Genomic DNA, 12,283 nt, shown 5'->3' with positions numbered 1-12,283 from the left:
AGAATTACCACCGGGCAGTAGTGCTGATTGGGCACGTGCTACCCACATGTTAGCCCTCCCATACCTTTAAAAAAGGGTCCCTCAAAGTTTTACCATATCAAAGGTGAGAGTCATCTGCTCTGCAGAATCACTGTATCCATTGCTCCAAGTAAATATAAAAGCCTACAGTGAAACTATGACTCTTCCTGACAGATCATGAAAAATTGGTTAAATCAGTGGTTCCCAAACTTGGCTATATTCTCTAACTCTCTCATCTTATTTTTTAGGCTTCTAGCATTTGTATACAGACACTTCAAATTGTGTTTTTAACTAGCATCTACAAACTGCAAATCATACAGAACACAGCTGCTAAATTATATACAGATTGAATAGATATACTAGTTTTTCAACTCATCTAAACAAACTGCACTGCCTTCCCAAAGCAGAAGGACTCAGGTTCAAAGCTGCTTGTTTAGTTTTCAAATCCTACAGGGCTTCCCCTCTGAACTGCTGAGTAAGGTCACTTAACTATGTCTGGTCCAGTCTAACAGACAGAAACAACTGCTAGCATCACCATTCCATAAGACAATTAGAAATCAGATTTTCAGTTCTCTATTCCCTGTTCTTGGAGTCAAAATATGGAACTCTACCTATTGCCAACAGAACAGAAAACAGCTACCCCAACTTCAGGAAGAGACTGAAAACCTTTCTCTTCCCAATTCATATTCTACCTCCTAGTACCATCCATTATCCTTTCCTTCATGTTTTTAGTCTCATGCATTAATCCAATGGTCTCTAATGCTTCTCAAACCTCACTAACACTATTTGCTTTTGTCTCACCTAGAATGTAAACTACACTGAACCCTGGAAAGGGGAAATTAGTGACATACAAGAATTGATTTGGATTTGAATTTGAATTTCAGTTAAGATGGAGTCCATCCTTTCGGAATAGGCTCCCCCTTTCCCAAATCTAAATCCCTAATCCCTGCACCATCATCTCAAACACGCATTGAGACTTCAGAGCTCTACCTGCTTTTTGGGTCCTGTATGTGGAACAGGGAGTATTTCTGAAAATGTTACCCTGAAAGATTTGGATTTCAGTTTTTTACCTAAGAGCCTAATTTTGGTTTCTAGAACCTCCCTTCCACATTTTCCTATGCCGTTGATACCCACATATACCAAGAGAGCCAGCTAGAGAATGACAAAGGATGGGGACTTGTAATAATTTGTGGTATATCAGCAGTAGTGGGGAAAAAAACTTAGTGTGTTTACTGTAGGTGTTGGAGCAAAATTTGTACCACCCCTGCAGTTAAAAAAAAAAACCCATGGTTATCACTCCTGTGGGTCCAGGATCTCTGTGTCTTCCTTCCTTCCTCCCCTTGCAGTAGGGGCCTTCCCTCTGCGAGGTCCTGCCTTCTTATGCAACTTTATGTGTCTGCCACCTTCACACCAGGTAGGCAAGTGACTTGGAGTGAAGTCTGAATTAGGCCCTGTTGTGCCTTCTAGAGGCTATCTGTTAATGTTGCAGGCTGTAACAGTTAAGTTTCTACCTCTAGCAAAAAGCTCAAGTTTAAAACAATGGGGAAAAGAGTTTTATACTATGGAAACTAGATAATAAATAAAATGTGCTCTATTTTAATTCAAATTCTCTTTATCAATGAACCTACAATCAGTGGCGTAGCTAGGGTAGTTGACACCCGGGGCCGGTCATTTTTTAACATCCCCCTCCAAAATCCAGTACTAGGCATACCGAGAATACAAAACACTCAGGATCTCTAGAACAATTTTACCATACCATAAGCAGTAATTTCTACAAGTCACATAAGGAAAAGGAAAGCATCTTAAACACTACAGTGAGCACTAGAACATCAATTCGCCTATTGTAAAACGTAACCAGACAGAATAGTACAGATCGTCGATCCTGCACAGTCAATGCCAACTGAAAGCCGTGTCTTTTTCACAAACACAGATAAACCCTAAACCACTATAGAATAAGTAATCAAACTTTCTATTTAGACAAAAATTAAACTGAACCCCCAAGAGGCCAGACTAAGCATACAATGCAACACCACAGAAACAGAAAATAAAATACCACCATTTTATTGGACTAATACATTTAGTTTTCAGAGACCAAAACCTCCTTCCTCAGATCAGATCAGTACAGTATAGTGATTTTACAATATCCTATCCTGGCTTGAGGAAGGGGGTTTTGTTCTCCGAAAGTTAGTCAAAATATATTAAAATTAGTCCAATAAAGATTACCTTATTTCCATGTTCTATTTATTAACACAGCTACAATACTACTTTATCCTAAAGCAAAAAAATAAAAATATATATTTTACTTGCAGTTTGTTGTCTCTGGTTTCTGCTTTCCTCATCTTCTTTTCACTGTCTTCCTTCCATCCAGCATCTGCCTTCTCTCTCTCTCCCTGCCATCCAGTGTCTGCCCTCTCTCTCCTGTCCCCTCCATCCAAAGTCTGCCCTCTCTCCCTGCCCCTTCCATCTAGGATCTGCCCTCTCTCCATGTGCATCTCCTTCCTTTGTCTTTCCTTCCCTCCATCCTTGTCCAACATTTCTCCTCTCTTCTCTTTTCCATCCATGTGCATTTCCTTCCTGACTTTCCTCCCCTCCATCCATCCATCCATGTCCAACAACTCTCCATTCTCCCCTGCTGTCTCTTCCATCCACCCATATCCTTCAAATTTCCTCTCTTCCCTGCCCCCATTCATCCATCCATATCCAGCAATTCTCCATCTATGTCCAGGAACTCTCCATTCTCTCCTGCCATCTCCTCCGTCCACCCATATCCTTCAAATTTCCTCTCTCCCCTACCCCCATTCATTCATCCATGTCCAGCAATTCTCCTCTCCTCTACCCCTCCTCCATCCATCCATATCCAGCAAATTTCTTCTCTCCCCTGCCCCCTCCATCCATCCACCAGCAATCCTCCCCTCTTCTCCAGTGATCTCTTCTCTCCCCATGCCCTCCCATCCATGTCCAGCGATTCTCCCTGCCCTCCCTCAGCTCCCCCACAGCCCTCCTCTCTGTTCCTTCCTGCCCTCCCCTCCATCCATCCACCCATGTCCAGCAATTCTCCTCCCCTGTCCTTCCCTCCAGCAACCTCTTCTCTCCCCCATGCTCTCCCCTTCTCTCACCCATGCCCTCCCCTTCTCTCCCCTACTACTACTACTATTTAGCATTTCTATAGCGCTACAAGGCATACGCAGCGCTGCACAAACATAGAAGAAAGACAGTCCCTGCTCAAAGAGCTTACAATCTAATAGACAAAAAATAAATAAAGTAAGCAAATCAAATCAATTAATGTGAACGGGAAGGAAGATAGGAGGGTAGGTGGAGGCGAGTGGTTACTGTTGGAATGTATTGTATTTTGCATGCATTGCCTGTCACCTATTATTTCTCTGTGATTACTCTGTGACCTCTGATGTGAATTACTTAGAGAGGTCACACAGCTATGCAACTTCCTGTGGGGGTTAGATGCAGCACATGGAGCACATGGAGCTCATGATCTCTCCTAACCTGAGAGGATCTATGGTGGTGTGAGCATCCATTACCATCTAAGCACATGGAAGGAGCTGATAATACAAATGTATAGTAATATGTATATATAAGCCTGTCTGATTATAATCTAACTGCAAACTGTGAGTAAACAGATGTTTTGTTACTTCAACTTTAAAGTGACTCAGCAGTGAATTATTCAGGGGTGAATGAGAGAGAGATGAAGAAAGAAATTAACATTTCTAAAGCTGAAGCTGTGTGTACTAAAATCTGCTAATTATTTACTACAAATAATCCAACAAAAGGGTTATGGGCCCAGGGCCAGGAATTGAAAAAGAAGAGAAATATTACCAGGCAGAAAAAAAGGCCACATTTTTCTCTTAAGTTTTAAAGGAAAGATTCAGTCTGTCTCTCTCTCCCCCCACACAGCAGACAGAAGGCTAAGAAAATGGCTGAGGGAAGAAATTCACCATTTTTCTATTCTCTCAAGGTGCCTAGATTAACTGAGTTTAATTATCAGCAGTGGGAACTAAGATTCATATGTCTCCTTCGAGCAAAAAGATTAAATATATGCTTAGACCAAGACAGAACAGCTGAAAATATGGCTGAATGGGACAATGCAAACTATTATGTGAAGTGCATGCTTCTGGAAGCTCTCTCAGAGAAACAAGCCATATTAGTGGAGGGAAAAGATACACCAAAGGACATTTTATATAAACTGAGAACTATGTATGCAACTACATATGCAAAGCAGCAACCAATTTGGTTGGCAGAATTGAATGAAACCAAATTAAGGGATAAAAGTAAATGTAATGATCACATTATGCATCTTATGTCTTCATTTCAAAAGCTAGAACTTTCTGGAATTCCCATGTGTGATGCATTGAAAAGAGCATTTCTTTTTACCTCACTATCAAAGAAGTTTGATGTTTTTAGGTCTGTAAATGAGGCCATTGAAGGGCAATCTTTTGAACAGGCAACATCAAAACTAAGGCAGGAATGCATAATAAATGATTCTGAGGAGATGTGTTCTCAAAGCAAGTCAGAGAGAAATGAAACAAATTTCTTGGCAAAGAACAGAGGAAGGCGGAGCTATGGGAAAACTCCACCCAAGGGCAAGCTGATTTGCTACTCATGTGGAAAGGAGGGACATGTATCTAAATGGTGTAAGGAAACACAAAACACTCCCTCTAGCTCACCTAAGCCAATGGAACTAAAGAATTTTCAAACCAGGAAATGTATGAAGGACAAAGATAAACACAAGGGCTTTCTAATGGCAGAAAAATCTTTGACTATGGTAAATAATAATTCAAATGAAAGTACTTGGATTTTGGATTCAGGGAGCACATGCCATTTAACCAATTGTAAGGATTTCTTTCAGGAAATGTGTCCAGAGGAAGGTATTCTTAAAACTGCAAACGCAGGGACTGCTAAGATCCAAGCAAAAGGTATTGGATTCTTAAAATGCAAAGTGTCTAATGAAGTTAAAGAAATTCCTGTAAGTGATGTCTTGTATATTCCCCAAGCAGTTTGCAATATGCTTAGTGTATCTACATTAGATAAGAAGGGATTTGTGATTCATTTTGAAAACAGTAAGTGCACAATCTCTAAAAATGATGAAGTGTATGCTGAAGCTTTTATGCATAATGATGTTTATAAGCTGAACATTTCAGGTGAAGCCTCACATATGGCGCAAGTAAGGAAGAATGATGGTAAATGTAGTCTGGAAATCTGGCACCGCCGCCTGGGACATCGTGATTCTAAGGTGATCCAGGATCTTTACAGTAAGCAACTGGCCACCGGCATTCAGATAAGTACAGATGCTGGTAAAATGGAGAAATGCATAGACTGTGTCACTCAAAAAGGTGTGAGACCCTCATTTCCTGCATACACAGGAAATAGGAGTAATAAAGTGCTGGACTTAATACACAGTGACTTATGTGGACCGTTTAATATCCCATCATTGGGAAATAACAGATTTGTGCTAATATTCTTGGATGATTTCTCTAGATATTGTGTGGCCTATTTGCTGAAAGAAAAAAGTCAAGTCACAGACATGCTGAAGAAATACGTAGCCATGGTGAGCAATAAATTTGAAAGAAAACCAAAGGTTCTTCAGACCGACAATGGTGGTGAGTTCACTTCACAAAGCATGCGCACATTTCTAGAACAAGAAGGCATTCAGCATATCACAACAGTAGCTTATACACCAGAGCAAAATTCTGTTGCAGAGAGAAAATTTAGGTCACTTGTGGAAATGACCAGATGTATGCTGTCAGATAGCAATCTCCCTAAAAGACTATGGGGGGAAGCCATTCTCACAGCAGTGTACCTACAAAACAGAATGCCAACTAAAGGCGCTGAGCGCACACCACATGAGACATGGCATGGTAGGAAGCCAAACCTGTCACACATAAGAACATTTGGAAGTACAGCATATGCCATACCAAAGCAAAGAAGGCATAAGCTGGATTCCACAACAGAAAGGGGCATTTTAGTTGGCTATGCTCCAGGACACAAAGGATATAGAATTTTGAATCTGAAAACTGGCATTGTTGGCATAAGACATGTTACATATTTTGATGAAAACAAAAGGGTTGATAAAGGCTGGATTATCCCAGATGAGCCTTATCATCCAGAATATGAAACTAGAACCATAATAGACATGCCAGTGTATATAAATGCCATACCAAGGCAGATGTCTGAAAGCAACTCACCTGTATCTAACGAGGAACAGGCAGAGGAAGCAGACACAGAAAGGATCATTGAAGAAGACAGTACAGTTGGAGAAGGGGAATCAATTGGAGAAGAACTCTCAGATTTAGAGGATGCAGAAAGGTCAGACCAACCTGTTTTCAGACGCTCATCCAGGGAAAACAAAGGTGTTCCACCCCCAAGACTGTCTTACCTAACAAAGTCAGCAGAAGCTCAAGAGCCCTTAACATGGGATGAGATTGAGAAAATGCCAGCAGAAGAAGCTGCTGAATGGCATAAAGCTGCACAAGAAGAAATTGATGCATTGGATAAAAATAATACTTGGATTCTTACAAAATTACCTCCTGGCAAGAAAGCTATAGGATGCAAATGGGTATTCAAGTTAAAAAGGAATGCACAAGGAAAAGTGGAAAGGTATAAAGCCAGATTAGTGGCAAAGGGATATCTTCAAAAATATGGAGAAGATTTTGATGAAGTGTTTGCACCTGTAGTGAAACACACGACAATCAGAACACTTCTGAGCATTGCAGTCTCAAAAGGCATGCAAGTCAAACACATTGATGTGAAAACAGCGTTTCTTCACGGAGATATAACTGAAGACTTGTATATGGAACAGCCAACAGGTTTCATAAATACAAAACAAAGACAGCTAGTGTGTAAATTAAACAAAGGTCTTTATGGATTAAAGCAAAGTGCAAAATGTTGGAATGATAAATTGCATGAAATATTGACAAATTTAGGATTTAAGCAAGGTGAAGCAGACAAATGTTTGTACACTAGGTGCACAAATGGACAATATGCATACATTTTAGCTTTTGTTGATGATCTGCTCATTGCAAGCAAAAGTGAGCAAGAGTACAAGGACATTGTAAAGTGTTTAAACCAGAATGTTGAGATAAAAGAACTTGGTAATGTGTCATACTATCTTGGTATAGAAATTGAGAAACAAAATGATGGTTCTTATCTTCTAAGCCAGAAGCAGAAAATAAATGAGCTTATTGAAAGTTTAGGTATGCAAGATGCCCAAGTTGTAAGCACTCCCATGATCACTGATTTTCTGAAGGATGAAACAGTAAGAGAACCTTTACCAGATAACATCCAATATAGATCAGCCATAGGTAAGCTTTTATATCTAGCTACCACATACAGGGCTGATATAGCAAATGCAGTAGGAATTTTGAGCAGAAGGGTCAGCTCACCTACCAAATCAGATTGGACTGCAGTTAAAAGGATGGTAAGGTATTTAAAGGGTACCATTGATTGTAAATTAAAGATTTCAGCCAATAGTAATCCAAAACTAATATGTTACTGTGATTCAGATTGGGCAGGGGATCATTCTGATTATAAATCCATAAGTGGATATGTGTTTATGTATGGAAATGTACAAATTTCATGGGCCAGTCATAAACAAAGTATTGTGAGTCTGTCTTCTACAGAAGCTGAATATGTGGCAGTATCGGAAGCGTGCAGAGAACTGATGTGGATTGAAAAACTTATGCTGGATTTTGGAATAGCTGAAAAGAGACCAATCCAGATAATGGAAGATAATCAGAGCTGCATCCGACTGTCACAGAATGACAAGGTTCAGTCACGCACCAAGCACATCGCAACGAAATACCACAACGTGCGAGAGTTGGCGAAAGAAGGGGTCATCAGTCTACACTATTGTCACACCAGTGAGATGACAGCTGACATCATGACCAAACCGTTACCCAGAGAACATTTTGTGAATCTGCGTATAAAGCTTGGACTTTGTATGAATAAATAATTGCATGACAGTTATGCATGAGAAGGGGTTTGTTGGAATGTATTGTATTTTGCATGCATTGCCTGTCACCTATTATTTCTCTGTGATTACTCTGTGACCTCTGATGTGAATTACTTAGAGAGGTCACACAGCTATGCAACTTCCTGTGGGGGTTAGATGCAGCACATGGAGCACATGGAGCTCATGATCTCTCCTAACCTGAGAGGATCTATGGTGGTGTGAGCATCCATTACCATCTAAGCACATGGAAGGAGCTGATAATACAAATGTATAGTAATATGTATATATAAGCCTGTCTGATTATAATCTAACTGCAAACTGTGAGTAAACAGATGTTTTGTTACTTCAACTTTAAAGTGACTCAGCAGTGAATTATTCAGGGGTGAATGAGAGAGAGATGAAGAAAGAAATTAACATTTCTAAAGCTGAAGCTGTGTGTACTAAAATCTGCTAATTATTTACTACAAATAATCCAACAGTTACAAGTGGTTACGAGTCAAAAGCAATGTTAAAGAGGTGGGCTTTCAGTCTAGATTTAAAGGTGGCCAAGGATGGGGCGAGACGTAGGGGCTCAGGAAGTTTATTCCAGGCGTAGGGTGCAGCGAGACAGAAGGCACGAAGTCTGGAGTTGGCAGTAGTGGAGAAGGGAACAGATAAGAAGGATTTATCCATGGAGCGGAGTGCACGGGAAGGGGTGTAGGGAAGAACGAGTGTGGAGAGATACTGGGGAGCAGCAGAGTGAATACATTTATAGGTTAGTAGAAGAAGTTTGAACAGGATGCGAAAATGGATAGGGAGCCAGTGAAGGGTCTTGAGGAGAGGGGTAGTATGAGTAAAGCGACCCTGGCAGAAGATGAGACGGGCAGCAGAGTTTTGAACCGACTGGAGAGCAATCTGTTCTCTCCCCCTGCTCTCCCCTCCCATCCATGTCCAGCATTCTCCTCTCTCCCCTGCCCTCTCCGTTCCTTCCTTTCCGCCCATGGTCCTCCTCCTCTCCGCCCCCCCCCCCCCCATATCACAACCTTTTACTTCCCGTGGTGGCAGCAGCGTAAGATCCGTTACAAAGAAGGCACTGCAGGCTCCCCTCCGGCTTCAGCTTCTCCCTTCGCTCTTCACACAGTGAGTGTCCCGCCTTCGCGATGACACATTTCCTGTTTCCGCGAAGGCGGGACACTCACTGTGTGAAGAGCGAAGGGAGAAGCTGAAGCCAGAGGGGAGCCTGCAGCCTTCTTCGTAAGTAACTGACGTCACTGCCACTATGGGAAGTAAAAGGTTATGATACGGAGCGGGGGCGGAGAGGAGGAGGAGGGTTCTACAAGGCGCCCATGGAGGGGGGCGGAGTTTGGGTGCGGGGGTGCCCGGAAGCAGCGGGAACGGCGGAGCACCCCCCCCCCCTTGTGCTGACAACCGGGGCGGACCGCCCCCTCCGCCCCCCCCCCTTGCTACGCCACTGCCTACAATTTCTCTTTTATCCCAAACTTTAAATTACCAAAGCACAGAGCAAAATAATATTCACCTACCCACAGAAATGTCCTCTTCTCTCAGAACTTCTCAGAAAATGGAGGGAGGTATAGTAACTAAAAGCAGCTTCAACCATTCCAGTTTCCCTAGTTGAATGCAAATTGTCCTCCCACCCTTCCTGTGCAGTCATATGTGTTTTCAACTGTTTTCATATAAATACCAATAGTTGATCTGTAAGTGCAAAAACAAACCCTATAATATTAATGTTTTTCTAATTGTATATAATTCCTTTGTTATATTGTTAGTGTACAACATGTTCCATTTTTATTTTGTTACTGCTTGAACCAGGTATGTGAACCTCTTTGGGGGAGTCCAGTTGGGGAAGTGATGGAGAAACTTGACCTTTGAACTTCCTGTGTACAACTGGTATTCATATGTTACCAAGGAGGCCTGGTTCCAGATTGACAGCAGACTGGCAAGCCTTGATTTCGTCAATGATTGGCACAGAAGGCTTGCAGCTTTGCTTGCTCAGGATGATTTGCCCAGTGATGCTGGTCATTTATCTTTCTGGGAATAATCATGGCCTTGCTTGTTTGTGATAAGTCAACTGGTCTGATAGGATCTTAATTATTGGCAAATTGTTCCTTTTTCTCCCACCCCACCCCCACCCCATCACATCACTTAGGGTGGCCCAGTTCTGTTGTTAGTTAATTTATTGATTTAATAAAGCAGTAGCCATATAGTAATGTATTCCATCTGAATACCGTATTTGGAGTTCATATGTTTTGGGGTGAAGTTTCCCCTCCTTCTAAAATAAAAGAGGGCTGTCCCTAATAACTGGGTTACTTTTTTAGTTTTCCTAAACACCATGAATAGTAGCCAAATACTTTTACAAAGGTAGTTAGTCTGAAAAACCTGATATTTGGCTATTTGGCTCCAGTGCCTTCCCTCTGCGAGGTCCTGCCTTCTGATGCAACTTTATATGTCTACCACCTTCACACCAGGTAGGCAAGTGACTTGGAGTGAAGACTGAACTAGGCCCTGCTGTGCCTTCTAGAGGCTGTTAATGCTGTAGGCTGTAACAGTTAAGTTTCTACCTCTGGCAAAAAGTTTAATACAATGGGGAAAAGAGTTTTACACTATGGAAACTAGCTAATAAATAAAATTTGCTCTATTTTAATTCAAATTCTCTATCAATGAACCTACAATTTCCCTTTTATCCCAATCCTTAAATTACCAAAGCACAGAGCAAAATAATGTTTACTTACCCCTTTATGTGCATGCCCTAAAGGTATCACCACAAATCTCTTTTATTATGGTCAGTGGTGTAGCAGGGGGGGCTGCCACCCGGGGCGGGGCGGTTCGCCATTGCACCCCTCCGGGGGCAGCACGATGACACCCCCCCCCCCCCCGACGACCAGCTCCCACACCCTACCTTTAAAAAGAATATCGGGAGTCGCGCCTGCCCTGCACATACAAGAAATGTGGACCGTCGGCTCTTCTCTCGCTCTGTCCCGCTCTTGCGGAAATAGGAAGTTGCGTCAGCGGAGGGCGGGACAGACAGAGCGAGAGAAGAGCCGATGGTCCACATTTCTTGTACATGCAGGGCAGGCGCGACTCCCGATATTCTTTTTAAAGGTGGGGGGGTGTCAATTCGCCGAGGAGGGGGGAGCTGTCAGGGAACACCCCCCCCCCCCCCGAGCTGACACCCGGGGCAGACCACCCCTCCCACCCCCCCTTGCTACGCCACTAATTATGGTATCATAAGAGAATTCAGTGAACAACATAGAATGAAAGAATGCAAAACATGAATGTTCACCAGAAAATCTTTCAGACAGATCATTTAATTAATATTTCAGATACCCTCGTGATGGTTGACTCTTAATTGTACAATCTTTTAGAGTTTAGCTGTGTATAATGGATATGACACAATGCACAGTGTATACAGTCTTAATTCCACTGTTTGTCTTCTTCATATTAGGTAGTTCAAGAAATCTGTTTGCTATCTTTTTGGAGAAGGACAACTCACTCCATACTGTTTCAACCTAATGTCTTCAGGGTTTTTGCTGCAAGAATGTTTGCCTAAAATTTTATAATGTACACCATACGCTGACAAGTTAATATTCCTACAGCTAGATTTCTAGATTTGGGAACAAAAAATCTATAACACTTTTATGTGCTTTTTAGTTCATGCAATTTTTGTATATGAGGTTTTACTGTGTGATAAAATTCGTGCTTAAATGTGATTTCAACATTATGCAAACTGAAGGGGATAATTATTTACTTGCATTAAGGGGATAACATGATATTTGCCTCTTAACGTGTGTTAAACAGCAAAATTATGTGTTATTTTATTATAATGCTCATTAGTTTAAGTCAATGCTGACTGCATAATAATGAGGTGGAAAGTATGCAAATGATTGCAATGCATCTCATTTTTTATGCAGTCGAATAATGCAGCTTGTACTTAATGCTGTAAGCTGCATTATTGTGGAAAAATAACACCAGCTTTCAGCTACGATGGAGGGCTGGAGGATGGGTGGTTAGGATAGAGGGCTGGAGGATGGATAGTAGTGTTGGAGAGGAAAACTGGGGTAGAGGAGACTAATGTGAAAGAATAGACAATACAGAGACCGAGAATGATATGAAGAGAAAACTGAGTGGATCTGGTAGAATCCATGATGAATGATTACTGTCCTGTGCCTGTCGAAAATCATTTAAAGAATCTCGGGGAAAATAGTACATTTTTGGACATTTTGATTGCCTAAATTAATAAGTCACTAGAGTTTGACATAGGTTATAAGGGGTGCATACTGTATGTGTTTGGCAATACAGATCCACTTC

At 41.7% G+C, this 12,283-nt stretch overlaps 1 long non-coding RNA gene across 2 annotated transcripts in view; it reads right to left on the bottom strand.

Moving 5' to 3' along the window:
• LOC115471168 overlaps positions 1-10,905 on the bottom strand; it is a 53,613-nt gene extending 42,708 nt beyond the window's left edge. For both annotated transcript variants that reach the window (XR_003942285.1, XR_003942284.1), the window contains exons 1-2: positions 10,875-10,905; positions 9,499-9,670 (exon numbers count right to left, since the gene is read on the bottom strand). This is a non-coding gene — a long non-coding RNA (uncharacterized LOC115471168). The remainder of the gene's footprint in view (positions 1-9,498; positions 9,671-10,874) is intronic.
• Positions 10,906-12,283: the final 1,378 nt, after the last annotated feature.

Source organism: Microcaecilia unicolor, chromosome 5 (assembly GCF_901765095.1).
Source record: "Microcaecilia unicolor chromosome 5, aMicUni1.1, whole genome shotgun sequence".
NCBI lineage: Eukaryota > Metazoa > Chordata > Amphibia > Gymnophiona > Siphonopidae > Microcaecilia > Microcaecilia unicolor.
The sequence above is the reverse complement of the archived record's forward strand: the minus strand, read 5'-3'. Positions and strand labels throughout refer to the sequence as shown.